At 41.1% G+C, this 16,905-nt stretch overlaps 1 long non-coding RNA gene across 1 annotated transcript in view; it reads right to left on the minus strand.

Moving 5' to 3' along the window:
• Nucleotides 1-218: 218 nt before the first annotated feature.
• LOC140177250 (uncharacterized) overlaps nucleotides 219-16,905 on the minus strand; it is a 28,454-nt gene continuing 11,767 nt past the window's right edge. Inside the window, exon 2 of the long non-coding RNA XR_011869076.1 lies at nucleotides 219-534. This is a non-coding gene — a long non-coding RNA (uncharacterized lncRNA). The remainder of the gene's footprint in view (nucleotides 535-16,905) is intronic.

The raw sequence follows: 16,905 nt of genomic DNA on the forward strand, positions 1-16,905 counted from the left end.
ATAACACGAAGGGTTAACAAATGTCAATATCCAATGGAATGCACGGAGGCTCAGACAAATTGAGTAGGCTGGGAGAAAAATCTAAGCATAAATTTAAAATGAGGTTGACCGATACAATCAATCATAGCTATCACTTACATACTCATTTTAAGTAGTTTGTACTACTCTTAACAGAATGAAACCAATCCTAACATACATATTTAGGAGAATAATTCTCATTACTGACTAAATAACTGAACCTCAATGTAACTATGTAATAATCTAACAATTATGCTTCCCCAAGTATAAACCAACACTGAATTTGAAACTATATGGTATAAGCAACTTTGTAGAATGGTCTAGCAACTGAAAACCAATACTTGCATTTCTTCGATCTAATTAGTCAATGGCATTCATCTAAAACTGTAGAACATTAAATGAAAAATGATGAACTAGGCGCCACCAAATTTACATGGCCATCCTCTAAGGAGATGAAGAGGATGGTACTGTTAGTGCGCATAATAGCTTTAGCAGGCATTTAACCTTCTTCTGACTCTACAGATAATAATAGACATCATAACTAGAGTATTCTGGAAGATTCCAAGATTTTCATTCAGTGTGAAAGAACAAAAACAAAATCAAGGGTTGAAATTACGCAAAGTCAACCCCAAAATTGACAATGCTCAAACTCAGCTTGATAATATTTAGCTCAACTCATGGTTTGACTGATTTATTATTGAGCTTAATCTTATTATGGAATCTTGATGCACGAGTAAAATTTCAAAGACCATTTTAAACATTAACCCTTAGATATTAATTAAGCTTTTGGCTATAAGTACATACTTATTTTCAACATATTTAATCTACAAGACACATTATGCAAATAATTGAGATATTATATATTATTATTGATAATATATAATGATATAGGTGATATTATGCCAAGGTCTCAGGCATCTACATATCTATGTGAACCGATAAATGAATATACAACCTTGCTCATGGATCATAGCAAAGTTAAGTTTGACTCATTTAATAAATGAGCTCAAATTTTTAGCTCAAGCTCAGTAGCTCACCGGCTCAAGAGCTTAGCTTATAAAGTAACTAACAAATTGAGCTAAAAATAGCTCACATGCTATTAGGAACAAGGTAAACTACTGAAATTGCACCAAAAAACTCATATCGCTATGAAAAATAACCAAATAAGATTTCTATGAATGACAAGAAGTCTCAAAAGATTTAAAAACGTGACAAAATTAACAAAAATATCATTTTTTTTACATAAATGATAAAGGAATTTTGTATTTAGCAAACAACTTGTGCATTTTATTTTAAATTCAATCATTCACAAAAAATATTGAAAAAATTCCTTGACAAATCACCAAATTTTAACTATGACAAAGTCTCTTTTTTCTAATAATACTTACAAAAAATCGCATCGAAATCTAATATCTAAAGTATTTTATGAAAAAATATAACTAATATCCGGTTAGTTTTCTCACTTTTTAAATCTTTTGGAGCTTATTTGTTATCTTTCCAGGTTATTTTTATTAGTGGCATAAACTTTCGAGTACCATCTTGGAAGTTTATTTTTGGGAAAGTATGCAGATGTTAAACAAAAGGAGTTGTCGCCTTCTCTTAATGCAACAAGGAAACTAAATGAACAAGATATAGCATTAGTTTCAAATAGAACATTTGCTTCATACCATATATAGCTTCCATGTTATTCTCCTTTACAAGCGTACATCTTGCAAGTTATGTTCACCGTATTGTGATGCTTTGAATTGGTAGCATTCTTGGACTATCATGTCACCTTAACCCTATATATTCCCATATATTATTGGAGGATAGATTCACCCTTGACCAAGTAGGTAGATGCATTTGCATTAGTTGCATTCCACAACTCTCTTTTCATTATATCCTTTGGTCTTCTTATCTTTAGCATGAGGACATGCATGGTTTAAGTGTGGGGAGGTTTGATAAACCCTAATTTTGTGGTTTATCTTGTGCTGATTTGAGGGGATTTTGTCAATATTTTCCACACTTATCCACTTGAATTGCATGGTTTTGTATCTCCATCCGTGTTTGATCTTGTGATTGAAAACATGCTTATTTGAGCCGGAATTGCTATATTTTGATCTCTTCTATTACCACTCGATGCCGTGACGTATTTGTTTAGTGATTTTATAGTTTCCAGGGCAGGATTGGTCTAGAAGAGGAGAAGGAAGCATGCACAAGTGAAGAAACATGGAGGTTTGGAGCCTTGGAGTTCAGTCATCAACGCGCACGCGCACCTGGCGCGTACGCGTGGATGCGTACTATTGTGGCCACTCGCATATAGCTGACGCTCCCATGCACATTGGAAGAATCGTCATCAGCACACACGCGTACTGTGCGCATACGCGTGGATTCAGGAGCTCATCGGCGCACGCACGCACCTGGCGCGCACGCGTCGCGACCAGCACGTGACCTCATTAATGAAATCGTGGCTAGCGATTTCTGAGGCCTGGAGGGACCCAATTGAAGGCTAGCTCTGCATGGAAATGACCCATGGATTGTAGGAGCAATGGGGGATCACACATTAGACACTTAGACACATTTTGAGTTTTTGGGTAGTTTTTGTTCATCTAGAGAGGAACCCTTCTTCCTCCCTAAATCTAGCTTGATTTTGATCTCCCATTGTGAAATTACTGGATTGGATCTTGTTGTTTGATACTCTTGTTTACTCAATTTGAATCCTCTAGTGTTATTTTGTTTAGATCTTATCTTGATTGTGTTGTCTTATTGCTTTTCAATTTTCTACCCCAATTCATGAACATTGTGGGTGTTGATTTCTATGAATATGTTGATGCTTCTTGTGATTGCTAGTGTTAATTATGTAGTTTCTATAGATGATTGTTAGTGGGTCCTCATAATTCTCAATTTAATTGTAATTTGAACATGTCTCTAGTTAGTGCATTCTATGTGTTTGATGAAATGTTTGCTTTAATTATGGAGTAGTTTCTTTTACTCTTGGTCTAAGTTATGAGAATTGGGTGACCTTGAGTCATTGGGTCTCATTGGATTGTTGATTGGAGAACCCTTAGTGACCAAATTGACACCCATTAACACCAACCCACTACTAATTAGTAGATTGGTTGGGACTTATGGGTTGAAATTGGTCAAACCACTTGACGTACCTCAACCCTAGGAGTAAATGTTACGTACTTAAGGTTCTTTGAGGTAGACTTAGTGAGTTTGGTTCGTCACAATTGGCTAATTATAGTTGAAGACAAGGATAGAGACCCCAATTCCCATGCTTAGTCAAGAGTACCTTTGATTCATATTTGAAAAACCAAAATTCTTAGTTGCTAGTTCTTGATTTAGTTAATTGCTTAAATTTAGAGTTTCTTGCATTTTAAGATTTCTTGCATGACAAGCTTGGTAGTTAATTTTCATCACCATGATTCTCAACCCCGTATTTCTGATCAATGCTAAAGCACATGCTTTTCCATTCTTCGTGAGATGACCCGGAGTCTAAATACTCCGGTTACATTCTTATTTGGGGTTAGCACTTGTGACAACTGATAGGCGAATTTGTGATCTCAATGGCAATTGTTGTTCGTTCCCTCCCTGGCAACGGCTCCAAAAACTTGGTGCACAATACCATGGTTCACACACATTCTTCACAACTTCAGACAACTAACCAGCAAGTGCACTGGGTCGTCCAAGTAATAAACCTTACGTGAGTAAGGGTCGATCCCACGGAGATTGTTGGTATGAAGCAAGCTATGGTCATCTTGTAGATCTTAGTCAGGCTGATTCAAATTGGTTGAGAGATTATAATATATTAAAAGATAAATAAAATAGGATAGAGATACTTATGTAAATCATTGGTGGGAGTTTCAGATAAGCGTATGGAGATGCTTGTTCCTTTTGAATCTCTGCTTTCCTTCTGTCTTGATCCAATCGTTCTTACTCCTTTCCATGGCAAGCTGTATGTTGGGGGATCACCGTTGTCAATGGCTACTGTCTGTCCTCTCAGTGAAAATGGTCCAGATGCGCTGTCACCGCACGGCTAATCATCTGTCGGTTCTCGATCATGTAGGAATAGGATTTACTATCCTTTTGCGTCTGTCACTACGCCCTACAGTCACGAGTTTGAAGCTCGTCACAGTCATTCAATCCCTGAATCCTACTCTTTAGACTTTCCGGATTCTCAAGAATGCTGCCAATGGATTCTAGCTTATACCACGAAGATTCTGATTAAGGAATCCAAGAGATATTCATTCAGGCTTGTTTGCATGTAGAACGAAGGTGGTTGTCAGGCACACGTTCATAAGTGAGAATGGTGATGAGCGTCACATAATCATCACATTCATCATGTTCTTGGGTGCGAATGGATATCTTAGAATAAGAATAAGCATGAATTGAATAGAAGAACAATAGTACTTTGCATTAATACTCGAGGTACAGCAGAGCTCCACACCTTAATCTATGGTGTGTAGAAACTCCACCGTTGAAAATATATAAGTGATGGTGGTCCAGGCATGGCCGAATGGCCAGCCCCCAATGTCTAAGAACTGAACGTCCAAGGATCCTCCCAAAAGGGGATTTTCCAAAAAGGAACTCCATACACAATAGTAAAAAGTTCTATTTATACTAAACTAGTTACTAGGGTTTATAGAAATAAGTCTAAGTGCAGAAATCCACTTCCAGGGCCCACTTTGGTGTGTGCTGGGGCTGAGACTTGAGCTTTACACGTGTTAGGCTTCTTCTGGAGTTAAACGCCAAGTTGTAACGTGTTTTTGGCGTTTAACTCTGGTTTGTGACGTGTTTGCATTGTCTAAACTTGAATAAAGTATGGACTATTATATATGGCTGGAAAGCCCTGGATGTCTAATTTCCAACGCAATTGAGAGCACGCCATTTGGAGTTCTGTAGCTCCAGAAAATCCATTTCGAGTATAGGGAGGTCAGAATCCAACAGCATCAGCAGTCTTTTTTCAGCATGAATCAGATTTTTGCTCAGATCCCTCAATTTCAGCCAGAAAATACCTGAAATCACAGAAAAACACAAAAACTCATAGTAAAGTCCAGAAATGTGAATTTTTCATAAAAACTAATAAAAACATCCCTAAAAATAGTTAGATCCTACTAAAAACTACCTAAAAACAATGCCAAAAAGCGTATAAATTATCCGCTCATCAACAACCACCCTTTCTTAATTTGGGATTGAGGATTAATTATCAGTTGGGCTATACTAACAACGGATGTATTTTGTGGAATTCCGAACCGGTATACCTTCCGTCAACTCTACCAAATTAATGGCGCCGTTGCTGGGGAATGAGTGCAACGTATGCCTTAGCATTGGTTATATGAATATGTAGATAGTGTGGATAGTTTACTTGTTTTCTCTATTTTTCTCTTAGTATAGATTTCTTGTGTACATGAGCTATGACTCTCAAGTTTGATGACTCGGTCCCAACCAAACGCTAGCTTAGCCGAGCTTGACTTAGAAATTGAAAGGACTTTATTGCATACTCGGCAAGCTAGGCGTCGGTTGGACTACGCGCCCAGTGTTTCGGCCTCACTTGAGGAACATACCGAACCACTAGACGGTTCCGAGCGACTTAGAGTCCATTACTTCTTATTCTTCTGTTGGCACTACTGATACATCTTCGCAATCAACAGGTGAACCTCGCATGGCGGAGCCACGTAGGATCACTTTGCATGAACAAGGAGCGCCGGACCTCATTCTGCCACCACTACAAACAAGATTTCCCAACCTTGACCGAAACTTTGAGTTGAAGAGTAGTCTGATCAACTTGTTTCCTAAGTACCATGGGCTTCCCGGTCAAGACCCCATTCGACATCTGAGAGATTTTCAAGCGGCTTGTGCTACGGCCCGGAGGCATGGGGCCAACGAAATTGCCATCATGGTTTACTCCTTCCCCTTTTCTCTTGAAGGGCAAGCGAAGGAATGGTACTACTCCCAACCGGATGAGATAGTGACCAATTGGGACTTCTTGAGAAGAGAGTTTCTAGACAAGTTCTTCCCGCCGGAAAAGATCGACTATATCCGGAAAGAGATCTCGGGCATAATGCAAAAGTATCAAGAGACTTTGTATGAGTATTGGAGCCGATTCAAGAGATTATTGGAGACTTGCCCCCACCATGGGTTGAGCACTCATCTACTCATAAGTTACTTCACCGGAGGTCTTTGTGTGGAAGATAGAAGGCTACTTACCGCATCTAGCGGTGGTCCCTTTCCAAGAACAAGACAGAGGCGGAAGCATAGAGCTTGATAAATGATGTCACCGAGGCTACTCAACACGTAAGGGTGAGAAGCAACCCCCTCAAGGGTATAGTGGAACCCTCTCCTTCTGAATCAAGTTTGACTAAGGTGCTTGGTGACATGACTACCATTCTCATCGAGATGCACAAACAGCAAAAGGAGTTCTATTCCATTCAAGCCGTTCAAGCTTCACCCCAAGTTCCCCAAATTGAAGGTCCTCTAAGGATTTGTGGCTTGTGTTCTAGCACCGTACATTACACGGATCAATGCCACCGAATTCAAGAGGACTACACCTTAGCCGTCGCTAATGTGAATTACAACAATCACCCACCCTACCAAAACCAAGGCCACAACAACTACTCTCATGGCAATAACTCCAATCAAGGGTGGAGGGATAATGCACAAGGGAACCATCAAGGTCAAAGATGGAACAACTCTTCTTCGCACCACAACAACAATTACCAATCTTCATCCCAACACCACCATAACAACAACAACTACCAAGCCAACCAAAACCAAAACAACTACCAAAAATACCAAGCACCACATCAAAGACAACAATCCAACCAAGCTTCTTCTGCTTCTACCAACCAAGTTGATAAGCTTAGAGCTATTGTGGAAAAGAATGAAGAAAATAGCAAAGCTCAATTTAATACTGTGAATGCCCAATTAGCTAACCTCACCGAGATGGTCTCAAGATTGGTTTTACCCTCTTCCAACAACATCCACCAACCCTCAAGCTCTTCAAACCTTCCATCCCAACCCCTTCCAAACCCAAAGGGCATACTCAACGCCATCACACTACGGTCGGGGACTACATTGGAGAAGATACCTCCTAGGGTCTTGGAAGACATTCAGGAGAAGGAAGTGGCTGTTGAAGCTCCACATGAAGAGGAGGAGGTGAGCACAAGGCAAGAAGAAGAAGAAATGAGCCTCAAGGAACCTAAGAGGAAAGCTACCACAGATGATCCCATTCCTATCCCATTCCCTTCAATGATAAAGAAAGCAAAGAAAGCTCCGGAATTCGATTTGAACATGCTCCAAGTGTTCAAGAAGGTTGAGGTAACCATCCCACTTCTTGATGCTATACAACAAATTCTGAAGTATGCAAAATTTTTGAAGGACTTGTGTACACATAAAGATAGGATTGGTGAACTAGAAATGTTGTCTTTGGGCAATTCTATTTCTGCATTGATGAAGCCTATTCTTGAAAAGTTTGATGACCCCGGGCCTTGTCTGGTTTCTTGTTGTATTGGTAGAGTTATTTTTCCTGATTGTATGTGTGATCTAGGAGCTTGTGTGAGTATTATGCCGCTCTCAGTTTTTGCAAGGTTGAACTTGGCTCCATTGAAAAGGTTGGCCGCTCGATTTGCCTTAGCCGACAAGAGTATAATTACTGTGATGGGTATAGCCTAAGATGTACTCGTAGCAATCAAGGATTTGGTGTTTCCGGTCGATTTTTACATTCTTGAAATGCCACTAACAGAGGGTAGAAGCTCTTCCTCTGTTCTACTTGGTAGACCCTTCCTTAAAACTTCCAAATTCAAGTTAGATGCCTACACCGGCAGATATTCTTTTGAGGTTGGGGATACGATGATTAAGTTCAACTTGGAGAAAGCCATGAAACACCCACCAGAAGAGCATTCCGTTCTCCGATGTGATGTAATTGATGAGGTGGTAGCGGAAGTGCAAAGCGAAGATCATGACGAGCTATGTTACGCTACTATTAAAGAGAAGGATAATCATGATGAACAAAGGGAAATGGTTGAAGATGAATCCTATGAGCTCAGTGAAAAAGAACCTCAATTGGAAGCAAAAAGTGAACTGAAACCTCTTCCGTCTCATTTGAAGTATGCGTTCCTTGGGAACAATTAAGAGTTTCCGGTCATTATTGCTAGTGAGCTCTCTAGTCACGAAGAGGAGAAGCTCCTAGAAGTCCTGAGGAAACACAAGAGAGCAATCGGTTGGAGCTTAGCCGATATTGTGGGAATTGATCCACAAATGTGCATGCATCGCATTTTTCTATAAGAAGGAGCTCGGCTGGTTAGACAACCGCAAAGACGACTTAACCCAACTATCCTTGACGTGGTAAAGAAGGAAGTCACGAGCCTACTTGATGCAAGTATCATATACCTGATTTTTGATAGTGAATGGGTAAGTCTGGTCCAGGTCGTTCCAAAGAAATCTGGCATCACCGCTGTAAAGAATAAAGATGGTGAAGTGGTCACCACAAGAGTACAAAATGCATGGCGAGTGTGCATCGATTATAGGAGGTTGAACGCTACAACTAGGAAGGACCACTATCCTTTGTCGTTCATCGACCAGATACTAGACCGACTTGTGGGTAAATCCCATTATTGCTTTCTTGATGGCTATACTGGATATTTCCAGATTCACATCGCTCCTGAGGATCAGGAAAAGACCACATTTACTTGTCCCTTTGGCACCTTTGCCTACAAAAGGATGCCATTCGGGCTATGCAATGCACCCACCACATTTCAGCGGTGTATGATGAGTGTCTTTTCCGATCTTATGGAGAGTTGTATGGAAGTCTTTATGGACAACTTCAGTGTGCACGGAACTTCATTTGATAGTTGTTTGGAGAACTTGGCCAAGGTCCTAGCTAGGTGTGTTGATACTAACCTTGTCTTGAATTTTGAAAACTGTCACTTCATGGTTAGACAAGGTATAGTATTAGGACACGTAGTTTCCGACAAAGGAATTTCTGTAGACCCGGCCAAGGTGAATGTCATTACCGGTTTATCTCACCCCTCATCTGTGAGGGAGGTCCGTTCTTTTTTGGGGCATGCAGGATTCTATAGGCGCTTCATCAAGAATTTTAGCAAAATTGCATTGCCATTGTCGCGCCTACTCCAAAAGGACGTGGACTTTGAGTTTGATAGTGCTTGTGTGGACGCATTTGAGGAGTTAAAGAGAGCACTTACCACAGCACTGATTGTGAGGGGCCCTGACTGGACGTAGCCATTCGAGATCATGTGCGATGCGTCAAATCATGCCGTAGGTGCCGCGCTAGCACAGCGCGATGGTAAGCTCCCCTATATCATCGCTTACTCCTCAAAGACGTTGGATGCGGCACAATCCAACTATACCACTACCGAGAAAGAGCTTTTAGCCGTTGTTTATGCTTTGGATAAGTTTCGATCTTACTTGCTAGGCTCTAAGATAGTGGTATACACGGATCATGCTGCCTTGAAATATTTATTGACAAAGACTGAGTCAAAACCCAGGCTCATACGTTGGATCTTGCTTTTGCAAGAATTCAACATTGAGATTAGGGACCGGAGTGGATCACAAAATTTAGTTGCGGATCATTTAAGCCGCTTGGAAAATATTAAGTATGATCCATTTCCGATCAATGACTCATTCCCTTTAGAAGGTTTGCATGCTGTTTCGGATAGTTTTCCTTAGTTTGCCCCCATGGCGAACTACTTGGTTGCTAAGATTTACCCTGCCAACTTTTCCAAACACCAAAGAGATAAGTTGAGGAGTGATTCCAAATATTATATTTGGGATGACCCCCACTTATGGAGGAGAGGAGTAGACCAAGTAATTCGCAGATGTGTTCCAGAATCTGAAATCCAATCAATTCTTGAATCTTGTCACTCGTCCGAGTTTGGTGGCCACTTTTGCCCACAACAGACGGCGAAAAAAGTTTTGGATTGTGGATTCTGGTGGCCCACGCTGTTCAAGGATGCTAACCAATTTTGTGTGTCGTGTCACCAATGTCAAAAGTCGGGGAATGCATCTCAAAGGGATGAAATGCCTCAACAACCCATGCTATTTTGCGAAATCTTTGATGTATGGGGCATAGACTTTATGGGACCATTTTCCAACTCAAGTGGGTACTTGTATATCCTGTTAGAAATTGACTACGTCTCAAAGTGGGTAGAAGCGATACCTACTTGCCTTGATGACGCCAATGCTGTGATTTCTTTCATTAGAAATAATATTGTGTGCCGTTATGGGTTGCCACGAGCAATCGTGAGCGACCAAGGTTCCCATTTTTGTAACAGAAAAGTAGAAGCACTACTCAAGCGCTATGGGATAGCACATAAGGTTTCAACTGCATATCACCCCAAACAAATGGGCAAGCAGAAGTGTCCAACCGAGAGATTAAGCGAATCCTGGAGAAAGTGGTAAACCCACAAGGAAGGACTGGAGCACTCGGTTAGGAGATGCATTGTGGGCATACAGGACGGCCTACAAGACAGCGTTAGGGATGAGCCCCTTTCGGGTCGTCTATGGTAAGGCATGCCACCTCCCGGTGGAAGTTGAACACAAAGCCTATTGGGCAGTGAAGCAGTGTAATATGGACATCACCAAGGTGGGTGTAGCCCGAAAATTGCAGTTAGAGGAGCTTGAATATCTTAGAATAGAGGCATATGAAAATGCCCGGATCTACAAGGAAAAGACTAAGACATTCCATGACCACCACATTCGGAAGAAAGATTTTCAAGAAGGTGACGAAGTTCTCCTCTACAACTCGAGGCTCAGATTCATGCCTGGAAAGCTCTGTTTAAGATGGGAAGGTCCCTTTAAGGTGAAGGAAGTTAAACCCTATGGTATAGTGGAGCTGTTTGATCCTCAAAGTAAGACAACCTTCAAGGTGAATGGCCATAGAGTAAAGAAGTACCATGGCTACAAATCACCCAAGGAAGTGGAAGTGCTCCTCCTGGAGGATGCACCAAAAGAAGAGGAAGCTTGAGCACAAGATCGTCCAACTTAAGGATGTAAAAGAAAAGTGCTGGGTGGGAGACACCTGATGAGCGGATATTTTATACGCTTTTTGGGGTTAATTTCATATAGTTTTTAGGATGTTTTAGTTAGTTTTTTGTTTAATTCTATTAGTTTTTAGGAAAAAATTCATATTTCTGGACTTTACTATGAGTTGTGTGTTTTTCTGTAATTTCAGGTATTTTTCTGGTTGAAATTGAAGGAGCTGAGCAAAAATCTGATTCAGGCTGAAAAAGGACTGCTGATGCTGTTGGATTCTGACCTCCCTGCACTCAAAGTGGATTTTCTGGAGCTACAGAACTCGAAATGGCGTGCTTCTAATTGCGTTGGAAAGTAGACATCCAGGGATTTCCAGCAATATATAATAGTCCATACTTTTCACAAGGATAGACGACGTAAACTGGCGTTCAACGCCAGTCCTCTGCCCAAAACTTTAAGTTTGGTGTTTTCTTGTTGATTTCTCTGTGTTTTTCGAAAATTTTAGTTTGGTTTTCTAAAAATTTTAAGTTTGGTGTTCTTCCTTCGTGTTACTGTGTTCTTGTGAATCTTCAAAGTATTCTTGAGTTTTCCTTGTGTCTTGATCTTAAAATTTTTAAGTTTGGTGTTCCTTGGTGTTTTCCCCTCCAAAATTTTCGAAAACAAGGAGCATTAGATCTAAAAATTTTAAATCTTGTGCTATCTTATTGTTTTTCTCTCTCCTCTTTAAATTCAAAAATATATTTTCTCTCTGTTTTAAAAGCAAATTTTCGAATTCTATTTCAAAAATTCAGATTTTTATTTCAAAATTTAAAACCTTTTTCAAAAAAATCATCATATCTTTTTCAAAACTTCCTAACCATTTTCTCTCTCCTCAATTTTTCGAAAATTTCACCCATTTTTATTTATTATTATTTTATTTTCGAAATAAATTAATAAATAAATAAATAAAAATATTTTTTTTCTATTTTACATCATCTCCCTTTCTCCATCATGGACCTAAGCGGAAATGAACAGTCCAGGAGGACTCTGGGGTCATATTCTAACCCCTCTACTGCTTCATATGGGAGTAGCATTTGCATACCCTCCATTGGAGTCAGTAGCTTTGAGTTGAATCCTCAGCTCATTATCATGGTGCAGCAGAGTTTCCAGTATTCCGGTCTTCCACAGGAAGAACCTACAGAATTTCTGGCACAGTTTCTACAGATTGCTGACACAGTACATGATAAAGAAATAGATCAGGATGTCTACAGACTATTACTGTTTTCATTTGTTGTAAAAGATCAAGCTAAGAGGTGGTTAAATAACCAACCTAAAGCCAACATAAGGACATGGAAACAGCTAACAGAAAAATTCCTGAATCAGTATTTCCCTCCAAAAAGGATGACACAGCTAAGGCTGGACATCCAAGGCTTCAAGCAAGGAGATAATGAATCTCTTTATGATGCCTGGGAGAGATACAGAGAGATGCTACGAAAATGCCCCTCTGAAATGTTTTCAGAGTGGGTTCAGTTAGACATCTTCTACTATGGGCTTGCAGAAGGAGCTCAGATGTCTCTGGATTACTCAGCTGGTGGATCTATCCACATGAGAAAGACAATTGAAGAGGCTCAAGAGCTCATTGATACAGTTGCCAGGAATCAGCATCTGTATCTAAGCAGTGACCCTTCCATGAAAGAAGAGGTTAAAACAGCAACTGCTGAACTCAGTCCTGTAAAACAAGCTGCTGAATTCAATCAGCAATTGGACTTCCTAACAAAGCAGTTAACCGAATTCAAGGATAGACTACAAGAGACAAGGATGGCTAATATACATATGGAAGAACAGTTTAGGCAAACAAAGCAGCAGCTGTCAAGATAAATAACAGAAGAATGCCAAGCAGTTCAATTAAGAAGTGGGAAAACATTAAATGCCCCACCTCAAGGCAGCAAAAAGCTAAGAAATGAGCAAACCACCTAAGATTCACCTGAGGACTATAAGAGCCCAGGGAGAAATAATTCTGGCGTTAAAACGCCAGAAAATTGGTGGAAGGCTGGCGCTGAACGCCCAGACCATGCCCAAAACTGGCGTTCAACGCCAGAAACAAGGCAGGATTGGCGTTCAACGCCAGAAATGGACAAGGATCTGGCGTTGAACGCCCAAAATGGGCAGGATCGGCGCTGAACGCCCAAAATGGGCACAATTCTGGCGTTCAAACGCCAGGAACAGACAAGGAGTTGGCGCCCAACATCACTCCAGCTTCTACTTCTGGCACTCAATTGCCAGTGAGGGATCAGACACACACAAATGCTGATAACAACCCCTCTAAAAAGGCTTCTTCAACCACTTCTGTAGGCAATAAACCTGCAGCAACTAAGGTTGAAGAATATAAAGCCAAGATACCTTATCCTCAAAAACTCCGGAAAGAGGAGCAGGATAAGCAATTTGCTCGCTTTGCAGATTATCTCAGGACTCTTGAAATAAAGATTCCATTTGCAGAAGCACTTGAGCAAATACCTTCTTATGCCAAGTTCATGAAAGAGATCTTGAGTCATAAGAAGGATTGGAGAGAAACAGAAAGAGTTCTCCTTACTGAAGAATGCAGTGCAGTCATTCTGAAGAGCTTTCCTGGAAAGCTTAAAGACCCTGGGAGTTTTCTGATACCATGCATATTGGAAGATAATTGTACCAAGACATCTTTATGTGATCTTGGGGCAAGCATCAACCTAATACCTGCATCCACTGTCAGAAAGCTTGGCTTAGCTGACGAAGTTAAACCAACCCGGATATGTCTCCAACTTGCTGATGGCTCCACTAAATACCCATCAGGCGTGATTGAAGACATGATAGTCAGAGTTGGGCCATTCGCCTTTCCCACTGACTTTGTTGTGCTGGAAATGGAGGAGCACAAGAGTGCTACTCTCATTCTAGGAAGACCCTTCCTAGCAACTGGATTCAGAGGACATGAAAGAGCCTCTGAAATTTCTTCTGGAAGAGGAAAAACCTCCTAAACCCGAGCTCAAGCCATTACCACCATCCTTGAAATATGTATTTCTAGGAGAAGGTGACACTTTTCCAGTGATCATAAGCTCTGCTTTAAATTCACAGGAAGAGGAAGCACTTATTCAGGTGCTAAGGACACACAAGACAGCTCTTGGGTGGTCCATAGGTGACCTTAAGGGCATAAGCCCAGCTAGATGCATGCACAAAATCCTATTGGAGGATAATGCTAAACCAGTGGTTCAACCACAGAGGCGGCTAAATCCAGCCATGAAGGAAGTGGTGCAGAAAGAGGTCACCAAATTACTAGAGGTTGGGATTATTTATCCTATTTCTGATAGCCCCTGGGTGAGCCCTGTCCAAGTCGTCCCAAAAAAGGGAGGCATGACAGTGATTCATAATGAAAAAAATGAACTGGTTCCTACAAGAACAGTTACAGGATGGCGCATGTGTATTGACTACAGAAGGCTCAATACAGCCACCAGAAAGGATCATTTTCCTTTACCATTCATAGACTAGATGCTAGAAAGACTGGCAGGTCATGAGTATTACTGCTTTTTGGATGGCTACTCAGGCTATAACCAGATTGCAGTAGATCCCCAGGATCAAGAGAAAACAACATTCACATGTCCATCTGGAGTGTTTGCTTATAGAAGGATGCCATTCGGGCTGTGTAATGCGCCTGCAACCTTCCAGAGATGCATGCTCTCTATTTTCTCTGATATGGTGGAAAAATTTCTGGAAGTCTTCATGGATGACTTCTCAGTATATGGAGACTCATTCAGCTCCTGTCTTGATCACCTGAAACTTGTTCTGAAAAGATGCCAAGAGACCAACCTAGTTTTAAACTGGGAAAAATGTCACTTCATGGTGACTGAAGGGATTGTTCTTGGGCATAAAATCTCAAACAAGGGAATACAGGTGGATCAAGCAAAGATAGAGGTAATTGAAAAATTACCACCACCTGCCAATGTTAAGGCAATCAGAAGCTTTCTGGGGCTTGCAGGATTCTATAGGAGGTTTATAAAGGATTTTTCAAAAATCGCAAAACCTCTAAGCAACCTGCTAGCTGCTGACACGCCATTTGTGTTTGACACAGAGTGCCTGCAGGCGTTTGAAACGCTGAAAGCTAAGCTGGTCACAGCACCAGTTATCTCTGCACCAGACTGGACATTACCATTTGAGCTAATGTGTGATGCCAGTGATCACGCCATTGGTGCAGTGTTAGGACAGAGGCATGACAAGCTTCTGCACATCATTTATTATGCTAGTCGCGTTTTAAATGATGCCCAGAAAAATTACACAACCACAGAAAAAGAATTACTTGCAGTGGTTTATGCCATTGACAAGTTCAGATCATACTTAGTAGGATCAAAAGTGATTGTGTATATTGACCATGCTGCTCTTAAATATCTACTCACAAAGCAGGATTCAAAACCCAGGCTCATCAGATGGGTGTTGCTTCTGCAAGAGTTTGATATAGAAATAAGAGACAGAAAAGGGACAGAGAACCAAGTGGCTGATCATCTGTCCCGGATAGAGCCAATAGAAGGGACGCCCCTCCCCTCTCTTGAGATCTCTGAGACTTTTCCGGATGAGCATCTATTTGCCATTCAGGAAGCACCATGGTTTGCCGATATTGCAAACTATAAAGCTGCAAGGTTCATACCCAAAGAGTACAACAGTATACAAAAGAAAAAATTAATCACTGATGCAAAGTACTACTTGTGGGATGAACCCTATCTCTTTAAGAGATGTGCAGACGGAATAATCCGTAGGTGTGTGCCTAAAGAAGAAGCACAGAGGATCCTATGGCATTGCCATGGATCACAATATGGAGGCCATTTCGGAGGTGAGCGAACAGCCACCAAGGTCCTCCAATGTGGCTTCTATTGGCCCATACTCTATAAAGATTCCCGAGAGTTTGTACGTAACTGTGACAGTTGCCAAAGAGCTGGCAATCTGCCTCATGGTTACGCCATGCCTCAACAAGGGATCTTGGAGATTGAGTTGTTTGACGTATGGGGAATTGATTTCATGGGACCTTTCCCACCATCATACTCAAACACTTATATTCTGGTGGTAGTTGACTATGTATCAAAATGGGTTGAGGCCATTGCCACACCCAACAATGATACTAAAACAGTGCTGAAGTTCCTCCAGAAACATATCTTTAGCAGGTTTGGTGTCCCTAGAGTACTAATTAGTGATGGGGGCACTCACTTCTGCAATAAACAGCTTTACTCTGCCATGGTTCGGTATGGAATTCGCCATAAAGTGGCCACTCCATATCATCCACAAACTAATGGGCAAGCTGAAGTCTCTAACAGAGAATTAAAGAGAATCCTAGAACGGACAGTAAGTACCCGTAGAAAGGATTGGGCACGGAGCTTGGATGATGCTCTGTGGGCTTACAGAACAACATTCAAGACCCCTATAGGGACTTCTCCATACCAACTTGTGTATGGTAAGGCATGTCACCTGCCCGTGGAACTGGAACATAAAGCCTACTGGGCAACCAGATTCCTAAACTTTGATGCCAAGTTAGCAGGAGAAAAAAGATTGCTCCAGCTAAATGAGCTAGAGGAATTCAGATTCACAGCTTTCGAAAATGTCAAGCTTTATAAAGAGAAATAAAAAAAATGGCATGACAGAAAGCTGTCATCTAGAATCTTTGAACCAGGACAGAAGGTTCTGCTGTTTAACTCTAGACTCAGGCTATTCCCCGGGAAATTGAAATCCCGGTGGAGGGGACCATACGTGATTACAAGTGTATCACCATATGGTTATGTGGAGCTTCAAGATATTGATTCTGACAAGAGGTTCACTGTCAATGGACAGAGAATCAAGCATTATCTTGAAGGCAACGTTGAGCAAGAATGCTCAAGGCTGAAGCTAGATTAAAAGCTCAGCAAAGTCCAGCTAAAGACAATAAAGAAG

This window comes from Arachis hypogaea, chromosome 12, assembly GCF_003086295.3.
Source record: "Arachis hypogaea cultivar Tifrunner chromosome 12, arahy.Tifrunner.gnm2.J5K5, whole genome shotgun sequence".
Taxonomy (NCBI): domain Eukaryota; kingdom Viridiplantae; phylum Streptophyta; class Magnoliopsida; order Fabales; family Fabaceae; genus Arachis; species Arachis hypogaea.